The 13,652-nt window shown below is 42.1% G+C and overlaps 1 protein-coding gene across 1 annotated transcript in view; it reads left to right on the top strand.

Annotated features, from left to right (window-relative positions):
• Nucleotides 1-3,212: 3,212 nt before the first annotated feature.
• LOC118422798 (glycine receptor subunit alphaZ1-like) overlaps nt 3,213-13,652 on the top strand; it is a 72,882-nt gene continuing 62,442 nt past the window's right edge. Inside the window, exon 1 of the mRNA XM_035830565.1 lies at nt 3,213-3,669. The gene's annotated coding sequence lies outside the window, so the exon portion shown is untranslated. The remainder of the gene's footprint in view (nt 3,670-13,652) is intronic.

Below are 13,652 nucleotides of genomic sequence, written 5' to 3'. Positions count from 1 at the left end.
CCACCTAGCAGATTGCGCCAGTAGAAAGTGGCAGGTGCCCCGCGGAAAGCGAAAGGTCCTTGTAGAAACTGAAATGCCCCTGACGGAAGGGCGAAGAGCGGAGGTTCTTCAGCATTAACCGGGGCTCGGGTGGACGGTAAATTTTGTACGGGTCGTTGCCCTGGAAACCGGCGTATTCCATCTCGCGCCCCGCCTGCGAACAGCCGACTCGACAACCAATATCGATATAACTGGGAATTTAGGGCCTTAATTTTGTGCTTGAAAAATACTGCGGCCTTGATGGCCAGGAGGCAATCTCCAGAAAGATTGATCTGAGTATATGACGTGGTAAACTTGCCCGCCGTTAGTCTCCACATGCCGCGCCGATAAAAACGCGTTCAGGAATATGAGAAGAGTCGCAACGGAGCGGGACTCGGCAATTCAACACTGGTGGTATGACCTGCGACTGCAGCGTGCGACGTGCAATAACAGCGACCCCTAGCGTGCGTTCAGAACTGCATATCGGCTACAACAATTTTGTCATTTGATTTCGCCCTCAGCAACAACCTTATAACTAAGTATTTACAGAAAATGTCAGAACATTTCCATCCTCTCTAAACTAAAAAAACGTTAGAACTGTTTAGCGCAGTATGTAAATCTGTACAATGTACAATCTTATTCAATGTAGAACGAATCAAACGTAATACAAATGTAAGTATGCATATCATTCAATGTATAATGTGTTAATGACCGCAAGATGCCGCGAGGACGCTCGGGAGTTGCTACTTTGCTTCTAAGACGCTAGACACACAAGAATTTGTTTATACACACATTTACAAATACAACGCACATGCATCCCCCCACCACATACGTACATGCATACACACACACACGCACATGCACCTACACAGACACACTCACAGGCAAACACACATTCACACATGGCAAAAGAGAGAACACACATGCGCACGCGCTTGCGCCATGACACGTTTTGTACATTGCCAGCCGTGACGAGTTATGCGCATGACCATCTATGCCGTTTTATGCGCACTGAACATTACGCGTTACACGTCAGACCTTAGATTTGTTTGTCTTCAAAGTCAGAATCAATGGCAATATCAAGCATGTTATGAGGTTTTATTAATTAATGATGGGGTCAATTTTGCTCGCGCTGCAGCGATGAGATTGTTAAATTAAAAGCGGGAGAGTAATACATCACTACCGGCACCTGATCACACTGCCGGGGACTTATATGATGATATAAGAAACCAACTATTTATGAGTGTATCCAAAATGCACGCTTACTTTCTAACTATCCCTGACAATGAGAAATCAATCCCATTATTAAAATCAAAGAACCCACACATTATAAAAGAAGTGGGTAAATTCATCTTCCACTGCCTAAAAAGAAGAAGTCAAACCCATCAAAACCAGTATAGTCATAGAATGTAGTTCCTAGCACCTTTGTATTTTCCTTATTATACATGTTGTTTGTACCTGCAATTAACCCTCGGACAAGAACTCGCAATAAACATAATATTATTTTTTCCACACGTTTGGGAAGATATCATTATCCACCTGTGCATTAATTATTTCTCATCGTTTTATTTAAGGCCACGTGGACTTGATTGTATGGGTGACATCTACGCGCGCATCAACTTTCATTTGGTTTCTAAAACCAGTGGGCGATCATATCATATCATAGTACAAAAAGATGCAAAATGAGCAAATACAGGCAGTAAATTGGAAAAAAATAGGAAGACTGCACTGGTACTAATGGGGCAGAATGCCTTTCTTCTTATCATTAAACCTACTGATTTTACCGTAGCTTACTCCTTTTGAAAATATAGATTTGTTATCCGGTATACCATATTCTGTGGAGTTAGACTTTTCAACCTTCCTGAGCACTTGAACGTAATAATGAAGTCAACCTTTTTTGCCCCACTTTCTTGTTTTCCCCGCACGCTCGCATCAGTTTTGGGGTACCAGGAGAATGTGATTCATATCATAAAATAATTTTGCCTTGGTTTTATTCTGATATCCAAGAGCGTTGAGGAGGCCTAAATGGATTCCAACAGGGAATTGAAAATCTATCTGTAGCTTTTTTGTTTGTTTTCATTGACGTTTTTGTCAACGTCACTGACCCTCACGCTATGATATAGGCATAAGCGCGCGGTTATTCCACCCCCCCCCCTCCGTTATTACTATGATGTCGCCAATGACAGGCGGACTTTAATGACCCGGCTCTCTGGCTCGGATGGAGATTCATTCGCGGATAAAATTGTGATGCATTTTAAGCCCTGGTGTAACATAACTCCTGACACCTGCGCTCCAGGTAGCGCGGAAAGCCTGCGGTGTTCGCTCCGCCAGATTTCACGTGACTCTCTGTCCGCTGTATAGGCGGCAACCGCAGCGCGACCAAAGATCCGACAATTCGCACAATGCCTTTTTTCGTTTTGTGTATTACTTTTTGAAATCATACTCTTGCACGCTGCATCATATTCAAATTATGAAATCAAGGACCACAGAACCGATTCTGGTCGCTGTACAGTCACTCAGCAATCGCCAATCATAACTACAAAGATCTGAAAGATCGCACAATGTCCTAGATATAGACTAAATTCATTTGCGTTTTGTGTATTAGCTTTTGAAATCATACTCTTGCACATTAATTGCATCATATTCCAATTATGAAATCAAGGATCGCACAATCATTTCAGGAGTTTGGTCGCTGTCTGGTAAAGAGGGGGCCTGACTGTACTGACCCGGGTCGGATTTTTATAATGACCAAAGTCTTCCAATCCTTAGTTCTTCCTATCATCGTTTCACTTCCTAAGCATAGAGAATATCGACTGCTATGGAAGGAAATAATAAAAGCTTTTTTTTGCCACCGATGAAACAGTCTGATTTGCACAATACCGATGTGTTCCATGGTGTTAGATTGTCTCGCGTATCGGGAATTGTTATAAGAAATAGTTATGCAGTCATTTAATATACTCATTTCTTTCATTAAGAGATCTACGATACGGGTATGAACGCTCAGATGCCAATTGAACGGTGAAACATTCCTTTCCCTCTTTGCTTCCATAATATATGAAGCCGAGTTGATCGGGGATGGTTGTGTGAACGGGTGTCAAGTGCGTACAGAGGGAGCCCCGAGCCCCCGCTGGCGCGACCATTGCCAAAACTTGCCGAACGTGAAGAATATATAAAACGCACGGCGAGCCACCATCTTGGGCAAGACCCGCCACAGTAGCGGCGAGCTGCGATAATTTGAAAGGCCCATTTGGCTTTCACCGTGCGTTCTCCATTAGAAAACGCCTTGTTGTGTTATCAATAGTGAAATAGCTCTTTAAAGATTGAGGTGGTCCCGCGCAAAGCTATGTGCCTCGCGTGAAGTGATTTATGTTGGGGTGCACCGCCGTGCAGAGGGCCTCACCGAGCCAGCACCGAACGCGCCTGCTTCCTGGCCAGGATTCTGGCCTTCTTCAGCCCACAGGTACCTTCCTGTAGGATCCTAGCTTGTCAGCGCCGAGCTTTCCCCCCGATCTGGGACCGCCCGAGTCGAGAGAACGGCCGGAACACGGAGACAGAGCGCACCGTGAGGGAATATTCACCAGTCGGGGTCCCCCTGCCTTTTTTTACAGCCGCGCATTTTTGCACCTGTTTCCAGGACATCATGGCGGAAAGGTAAGTTACTGTGGGAAGGTTTCTTGCCTTCTTATGTGTTGATTTAGCGAACGTATCTAGCAGTAATGGCTGGCTAGCTTCAGCGTTCACGGAGAATATGTGAAAATTACAGGGGAATGAACCGCAATCGTTCGACTCGAGAGGTAATGAGGGATGAATATGCTGTTGGTATTACCTGTTATGTAGAAGATGTTGTATGGCTGCGCGTTAAGGCGGTTTGCTGGTAAATTTGCACAAGGTCTGAGCTGGCACGCAGCGAGTTTCCAGCGATATGTTCCCAGGGCTGAGCTGAGATATCTACCGGTTGATTCTTCCCACTGCCTACTGTTGACAGCATTGGAAATTATTCAAGACCATCGCGAAAGGTCTGGGAGAAAATGAGAGAGAAGAAGAAATTGCCATATAATTGTCACGCAGACGAGATCGATAGGAAAGTGTTTACCTAATACCTGTTTGCAGGCATGAGCAAAATTCACAGGTTATTGTACCAAGCCGGGCGGCATCAGTGAGAGTGCTTTAGCCCGTTGTTACATATTTCCCTGTGTTGAATAGTTAAAGAATGACTCCCTTCCCCGCATTAACTCCAGTGCCTGACGTGTGCCTAGCCGTGACAGGGACTGCCATTGTGTGTGTGTGTGTTTGTATGTGTGTGAGCGTGAGTTTTATTATTGTCATTTTGGGGGTATTTTATACTCTATAGATCCCCTGGTTACGCGGGGCAGCCAACCTAACTACATGCGCGCTCAATCGATAGGATGCAAGACCTATTGAGCGGCCCTGAAGATGAAATTTCCGTTCTGAACGTGCTTGCTGCAGCCGGCCCGCCATCTTTTCATTAAGTTGAGGCAGGAGTTTTTTTCGCGCCACGCAGGCACCCCGGATGTCCCGGGCACCAGGTCCCACAGACTGATGACGGATGGGGACCAGAATGTGGTGCGGAGTTGGGGAGATATGGAGGACGGCGTGGCCGGTCTATCTGTGGATCATTCTTGTTATTGTACATCTCCAGCGCGCACAATCCAATTTGTGCGGCAGAGGTACATGTCGATATCAGGCGACCATCACGCCAGGCCAGCGGACAGACTGTTGCTCAACCTGAGAGATGGATCTATTTTATATCATCATCACATACACACAAGGGAATTGCTGGTGCTTCTTAAAAAAACTTAACTGGCACGACAAGAGTACGAGGTATTTCGTAAGCCTTCTACAAATCGAAACATTAAAACACAAAGAAGTAAAAAGGGTTTAAATCATCATCATCATCGTCATCATACAAACATGGGCATTGTTGGTGCTTCTTTGAAAACTTCAGCGGGAAGACAAAAGTATGAGACTTCTACAAATCAAAACATTCAAACACACAGTAAAAAGGGTTTAAATCAGGCAGGACCGTGTTGTTTACCAAAGTACCCTTTTATCGTCATCATACAAACATGGGCATTGTTGGTGCTTCTTTGGAAACTTAATCTGGTGCAACAAAAGTATGAGGTCTTTCGCAAGCCTTCTACAAATCAAAACATTGAAACACACAGAAGGGTTTCAATCAGGCAGGTCCATGTTGTTCACCAAGGTGCCTTTTTATTATCATCATCACCATACAAACATGGGAATTGTTGGTGCTTCTTTGAAAACTTTACTGGGACGACAAAAGTGTGAAGTGTTTTGTCAGCCTTCTACAAATTAAAACACACAGAAGGAATAATCTAGCCGTGTTGCTTACTTAGCTGCCTATAATCATAATCATCATCATCACATACACACAAGGGCATTGTTGGTGCTTCTTTGAAAACTTTGCTGGTAAGACATAAGTATGAGGTCTTTTGCAAGCCTTGTACAAATCAAAACATTAAATCACATAGAAGTAAAAAGGGTGTAAATCAGGCAGGACCATGTTGTTTACCAGGGTACATTTCATCATCATCATCATCATCATCATATAAACAAGGGCATTGTTGGTGCGTCTTTAAAAACTTTACTGGTAAGACATAAGTATGAGGTCTTTTGCAAGCCTTCTACAAATCAAAACATTAAATCACACAGAAGTAAAAAGGGTGTAAATCAGGCAGGACCGTGTTGTTTACCAGGGCACCTTTTTATCATTATCATCATCATCATCATCATCATACAAAGAAGGGCATTGTTGATGCTTCTTTGGAAACTTAATCTGGTGCATCAAAAGTACGAGGTCTTTTGTAACCCTTCTCCAAATAAAACATTCAAACACACGGAAATAAAAAGAGTTTAAATCAGGCTGTTGCTTAACGGTCCAGATGTTCCCATCTTCATCATCATCAGACATACGTGGACATTGTTGGTGCTGCTTTGAAAACAGCATATAGAATCCCTAACTTGCACGACGAAAGCACAAGGATCTCTGTAACTTTATCTATCGTTTGTTCTAAAAAAATGTACCCATTCTAAAATACATTTGACCTTCTGATTTCTACACCTTTAAAGGTCTACTACGCAATTATTTGCGCTTCAAACTGAAAACAAAAAATCCATTTTCCGGCCATTTCTTTACATAGTTACTTGAATCAAGCCTACCACGTTATGGAACACTATTCAAGGCATGTCAGGAGTCGATGTTTTCCCCGTGCGAGCGCGTTTGAAAACCTGGGAATCTGCATGCCCGCGCTGGGTTTCAGCCATTTTGTTTCTTCACCGACGAAATCCGAGTAGTCCCGAGTCTGCCCGAGCCTACCCGGAGATTGGTCACGTGGTTTACCATGACCTTTCACCGCACCCGGAACTCACCGGAGATTCCCGACCAATAACCGTTGATGATTAATTCTTCTTTGAATTCTCACCAGTGCCTAACTAGGGGGTCAACAAGTTACAGCGCGCGTAGGACGAAATGTTTGTAGGCTAATTCTCTACGTTGCAAATGTGAAATAATGACACAAAAGTGTCAAAAAGTGTCAAAAAGTAGTAGTAAATCTGAGATTTCTTAGTTCTAGAATATTTCAAATTTGAGCGCAAAAAACTGCGTAGTAGACCTTTAAGGCGATTTTAGGTTATATCTTCCTGAACTATATTTATTCTATAACGAATAGCCTTCAACGTATCAAATTATTTTGCTCGCGTGACAAGACAAGTGAATATGTTATAGCGTTTAAGAATATATGTTGACAATACGTGATAAACTGATCGTTCTTTTTTTTCTTAATTTGGGCGAAAGGGACAAAACCTGTGATCACATTTGGCTGGGGAGGATGGAGATTACAACATCAACATCACAGGCACATTGCATAATAATTACCAAAATCCAACAAACAGTACTTGAAGCACACTAAATGAAAATCAACGCGTTGTTATCACAACCGGTGGAAAGTCAAATCAGGGTAAACCACAGTCTTACGCATCAGACAGGCAGTTGCCGTATTTCAAGACGTATAGCAACATCTGGTAAATATCTCTGCACATGTCAGCTAGGCCTCTGAAGGGTTGGAATACTGTACATATTGTACTTGCTTAGCACACTTTTGATATCAAACAAAATTAATTGACAAATCTAAAAACATCAATCATGCAATGTCAAACGACCGCCTCATACCGTATACGCATTGAACAGGCAGTATGCATGCCGAAGTGTTCGGAGGAACTTTGTTCGTTCTTTCGGAGTTAATTCTGGCTCGGTACACCCTCGTGACCATACATTATATATCGCATTACTATATGCCGTTTATCTTATTCAAAGGTGGATTCTAGCGCAAAGGGTAAAGTTTTTACCAAACATCTGGTCATTTACAAGAAAACCGACCCGATTTGCTTCGAGAACGTGGTCTTACGGAGGCGTATCGTGACCAGTTGGTCAAAGCATTTTCTTGTCAACATAAGGCTCTATGAGTATTGGTATGGGATTTGTCTTTACTGTTATATATATTGATACATATACATTTGTAGTAGACTAGCTATTTAGATATTAGCAATAGTTCAACCGTCATCTAACTTGCCTTACATTGTACCTTTTACAACTATCACACAACAATCTCCCTCTTAAAGGGGCATTCCACTCCACACAGGAGTGTTATTTTCCGATAGATATTAATTTTAGGAAGTGATAACTGCATACTACTTCACATTATACGATAAAGTATCCAGTTGCTCCACATGCCTCAAAAGCATTAAGTCTTCTACTAAACTCCCCAATTACCCTCTAATTGAATTAATCCTATGGCTGAATACAATGCAAAACTTTTAGGTAAGGTTACAAAACTAATTTCAGGTTCGCTAAGAAATCTCTTCTTGTTCTTGTATTCTTTGCTATCTTATGAGCAATTTGCCTTCTCGGTGTGCTTAGCGTACCTCATTTATTCCGAAAATATGTACGATAAACAGTGTCTATGCGTATAGGGAATGCATGGGTAGGGTCTGCATGGGTTTAGTGAGTGTCATTATTGTACACATCACGTAATTCATCCCAAGGTGAATTCCACAAAATTCGGCTGATTACGTATTCATTGACACATTATCTATTGGAAAACAAGACTCCCTTCTGGAGTGGAATGCCCATTTAAAGCTGCAACGCTTGCTTAAGCCAGTAGCAAAATAAACTGTCATCATAATTTCATTCAATCTGATCTTTGACCCTCGGTTTCTTCAATGGGTTGGATTTGAAGTTTGGGTTTTGTGTATCCTCCTATCATTATCAACACATTTAGGATTTATAGTTTCACTATTCATTTGTTCCGTATTGCTTGTACAACTGAATTTTATCCCATCTTGTATTATTAATGATCTCATCTCAGTTTGTATTCCGTTTACTTGTCATGGGGTCCAATAGTCGGCTCTAAACGACTGCAGTAACTATCGATATGTATCCAATATTTGTAGATAAATATATAAAAATGTGAGTTGAAAATGACGTTGTTACGTTATTCAGGTGATCTCAGGTAACTTGTATTTTCTATTGAGTTTCCCAAGGACGTTTATGTTATCGTTTGATCTGCGGCGTGTTTAGCGAACGGTGACGTCATCGCCACGGTGTAGTCGTGATGTTTGTATTGACGTCATAGCGACTTTCTTAAAGATTCATGTAGGTAGTCGTCCTACTTTCAGGGACAAGGATCAGCATGAGGTACAAATCACTTTTACTTTTCAAATCTTTCTCTGTTTTCTCAGTGCTTTAGGTGGAAATGACTTTCACTTTTCAAATCTTTCTCAGTGCGTAAGGTGCAAATTAGTTTCACTTGAAGTTTCTAAATGTTGATCAGTGCATGAGATAGAGAGAGTTAGGATAGATTTATGAAGTGCATCCCTCTCTTTATTGTACGGTTTACATTCTACTACAACATTGCGTCCGGGTTTTGTGCTCCTGTGGGCAGTGAAGGGTCTCCGTGCTTATGCATTCACATCATTTGTGTCCCTGTTATCTTTTATGGGTTTTCAATGCAGTCGTGCCCATTACTTCGCTTCTAAATATACCAACCAAAATGCGCAGAGTGATCGCCACTTTTCATGCGTCCCGAGCCGCGCAGTTCCGGAAGGATCTTCGTGGCTTTAAGAGCACTTAAGATGAGGCCACTACTTCTTCTTCTCGGAGAATCACTCGCCAATCTTTCCGCATTATTTTCAGCTGTCACGGCCGATGAGTCATTTAGATCCCATTGCCTGCCGCTATCTCTGTTGTTAGAAGCGATAGACCTTTCAAAAAGCCTTTTCCGGAAGACTTCATTTACTTCTGTAGAGTGTTTGGCCAGATCAAAGGGTGAGGTGGTGACGGGGCCTATGTCACGACTACGTCATGGCTTACGTCACTACAGTACGGCTCCATACAGTGCGCATGCGCCCTAACCACATTTAATACTCTGAACTAGCGGAATTTTGCTTTGTCTAATTCTGACAATTAGACATCTAGGAACAAACTGAAAACACAGATTTAGACGCACATAAAGAAGGCAACTTAGATAGGTTTCAAGAAAAATGTTGTTAGCAATATATCTCAGCGTATAGTTCACCGTGTCTTTCACAATTAGGATAAGAAGGTCTTTAGATCACCTTATTAAATTACTCAAGGGTCAGCTATGATGTCGAATGTTGAAATACATCATGGTTTACAGCATTGACTTCATAAGAGAATTATCACGCATGCTTCTTTTGAAAGGGAGAAATATAATATGCTGTGATGCATATTTCTATCTATCCTTCCTTGAAACTAAGAGCGGTGTACAGCCGTGACTTTCTAACTCTCCCATATCCTGTCTAAAAAAAAGCTTAATTTCTATAATAGTCGAGTGTTTATAGCGGGGCTTGTTTTGAATTGCTGCAAACCGTCTGTAATCTCGCGCTGGCCGGAGGCGCATTTATCCCCGGTAATGAACAGCGGCCGCGTTACCCCGTAAAAACGGCCTAACGGTCTCCTGTTGCGTCATAACCGACACTTAAGCCTGGCTGACGTCATCTAAGGTTGCAGCAGGAAAACATATATATAGCTCGGCACGATAGTAAAACAGTTATTTAAGTTTTTACGGAGCGTTGAGGAAAATTAAAATTTGATGGTGAGAAAAGACCGTGACTGTCTATGACGTTCCTACCCGGGTCCACCCACGTCGTACCTCACAATTCAGGGAAGTCCTTATCTAAGCATGGCCAAGTCCTGACGTCAGTTACAGTCAACTATCATGGTTTGAACGCAACTCAAAGTTAAAGTGGTAATTGAAATGTATATGATATGATTTTGTATAATCTAATGAACATTACCATACCAGTTCCACACGGCTAACGTTATTACGACTCAGCTAAGCCTTCTCCTGCGGAACTTCACATTCATCCCTTTCTTCCTTCATTCGACAAGATATGATATGGTGATGACCTTCATTCCGAAAATGTGGAACTTCGGGAAGAATATGTTTTCTATGACTGTGACAAAATCTGCTTTTCGTGGACTGTAAAATCATCAGCTTTCCAGGAATGTGAAAGTATTAGCATTTTGGTAATGTTTGAGTAGCCGCTAGCCACTGATTTCCACTAAGGCCACAGCAAGTAAATCTTATGGATGACATCAGCGCGCGCATTAATTTTCGCCTGATTTCAGAAAAAAAAACAAGATTTTTTTCTTCTGCAGGGATGGTCAACATGACGATAAAGTACCAAAATGAGCAAATTATATTGTGTTGTAGCCTAATAATTGTACTTGTAGAAGTGACACCTGCGAGGTACCCAGGACTGTAGTTGTAGAAATGAAACTTATTGGATAGTTGTATAAGTGATACCAATATGGAAGCTATGAGTGTGGTTACCAGCTTTGTTGGTGATGCCAGTCTACCACACTAGTGTCACTTTTACCACACCAGTACATGTCTTAAATACAGGAATGAATGCCTTGTTGGCTCTGATACCATGTTTTGTCCCTTTAATTCTTTTTACAACAGTCATTACAACTTTATGGTGCCTATTTTTGAAAATGTAGCCATCTTGTTTTTTTCACCCATCTTGTTTTTTTTTCGCCCTATCGCACTATTTTTGCAATCTGCAGAGGATGTCATCCATAAAATTTACTTGCTGTGGCCTAATGTGAAAAATATCATCCTCCCGGCAATGTGAAAGTATCTGCTTTCCGGAAAGATGAAAGTACCTGCTTTCCGGGAATGTAAAAGCATTTTTTTTTGAGGGGGGACTAGTATGAAAGCATCTGCCTTTTTCGATTCTGAGAAAGCATATACTTCCTCGTAATGTGAAAGTATCGGCTTTCTTGGAAATTTAATATAAAAGCATCAGCTTTCCCCGAAATTTGAAAATATTTGCTTATATGTATTTGAAAGCAAAATGTAAAGGTATTTGCTTTCTATATGTGAAAGCATCTGCTTTTCTGGAATCTGAAAGTATCTGATTTCTGGGAATATGACAGCTTTTTTTCTGGAATGTGAAATTATCAAATTTCTGGCGAAGGAAAGTAACAATGGGAATGTCGAAGAAATTTGTATCTACTTTTGGATATGGGAGAATATCTGACTTCCGGAAATGCAAAGGTATCTGCTTTCCGGACGCCAAGCAACATCTGATGATTTCAATTTTTAGTTGGTTCATATATCATCACACTGTGTTTGTAAAAAAAGAAGCGAGGAATATCAATCGATGTCCCTCCTGCGCATCCCCGTCACCGCCAGGCCAGCTTTCTGTTAACACAGCCGCGATAAGGTTCCCCCTCCCCGCCAAACTACCCCGCTAGATAAATTGACTCTTAATACGCCGGATAAAGCCGGTCTACTCCGTCCCGAACCAGGTGATATCAAGATTGTTGAGACCTCATCACAATCCGCCCAACTTCGCGGATTCATAAACTCCCTCATCGAACCGCGTAGTCTTCCCATCAACGTCAACGTCAAATTCACGGCCATAAATAATTCGTCTGGATGTGCGGCGTGATTTCCCGCGGGAGGTTCCATATGTGGGTATTCTAAAATTGTATTAATTACTGGCGATAACGTTCTTACTTTCCCCCGACCGTAAACAATACGGACAGGGTCACATTTGGTGGTGTAAGGCGTTTGCCGGCTTGAAACTGATCATGAGGGTGGTCGTGGGCAAGTCGTGAGTTTGTCGTGCAAAATTCAGCTGTCTTGTGAAGAGGAGAAAAAAAGTTGCCGTTGAGCATATTTTTGTCGATGGTCGTTTGTAATAGAAAATCGCACGACATGACCGTGATCGTGCGAGGAATGTGCCCGCGCGCGCCGAGAGCTGCAGTAACGAACCCCGGGGTTAAACCAGAACGTGCTTAGTTGGGCCTCCTCTCGTCAGGCAGGGTCACCCGTGAGGGGGGACCAGAATTTTTATTGACAAATACGTCGTCACGTCCAGGACTTGGATGCATAAGGAGATGAAACGGAATTGATTTTCGCCTTCCGGGGGCGATCCCTTAGGTTGGGCGAAGTGCGGATCTGCCGAGCGCGCCGGTTTAACAATCCGCACACGTCTCCACAACAATCGATCTCGCCGTGGAGTTACATTTTTAATCTTAGGAGTAACCGATTTTATTTACATCGGTCTGCACGATCGATACTCAACTCTCCACTCGGTATAATTTGAATACCAAGATGAAAAAAATGAAAATAAAACAGAAAAACAGACGAATTAGATATATATTTTTTACGTGATAAAATGTAGCTTAAAAGGGCCATAATTCTTGGCAACCTGCCCTTGGAATTTGTATGCATGTTAGATTACATAAAGTGTAAGGGCATGTAACTAAGATTTATCTAATATGAAGCGTTGCACGCTTATTTCGAGCCTATGATCCCATAGCACTGTATCTTAAACAGGTTATTTTGCCCCGTCGACCCAACAGTTGCTATTTTAGCATCCCATTTTCTTAAAGGGTTAAGTTACCACACATCATATATACCAAATTTGAAATGAAGACTTATTTCGAATCATTCGGAAACATTGAGTTTCATACAGCGTGAAGTAACAGCATGAACGACCCGACTTATTTTCCGAGTCGTTAGTTCGCGGTGCTGACTGGAACAGATTGACGGCGGCTCGCTGTAGCGCAGTCCCGTGCAACCTTCATTATCCCGCCGGCCAAGTCCCGTCCTCGCCAGATTTATGGATAATTCACCTTTATTACCGTGAGTAATATTAGGGCTTTTCCTGGGCCCCTACCCGGCACGTTTGATAAGGTATGTTCTGCGTGTTTAAGCCGCTTTACCGTTCACTGTAAACTTTGGGGAAATCTAGAGAAAATTAACATAGAGCAAACAGACAATGGGGCAAAATACAAGGATATCGGTACGGGTGACTTGTAATTTGTAGGCGAGGTATTAATTATGATTTGAGGATTTGTAAGATTGATTGCAGTCAGCATGGGGATCAACACACATGCAGAGGATTCTAAGTGATATCCAGAGGCATTTGTAATGTGCGGAATCACAACAAAACTAGTGATTGATTTGTTTATTGTCTGGTTTAATGAGAAAACTCTCAGTTAGGATAAACACAGCAATATTATATCAATAAGCTTTTTTGTCTGATTTCATCAA

This window comes from Branchiostoma floridae, chromosome 9 (assembly GCF_000003815.2).
Source record: "Branchiostoma floridae strain S238N-H82 chromosome 9, Bfl_VNyyK, whole genome shotgun sequence".
Taxonomy (NCBI): Eukaryota; Metazoa; Chordata; class Leptocardii; order Amphioxiformes; family Branchiostomatidae; genus Branchiostoma; species Branchiostoma floridae.
The sequence above is the reverse complement of the archived record's forward strand: the minus strand, read 5'-3'. Positions and strand labels throughout refer to the sequence as shown.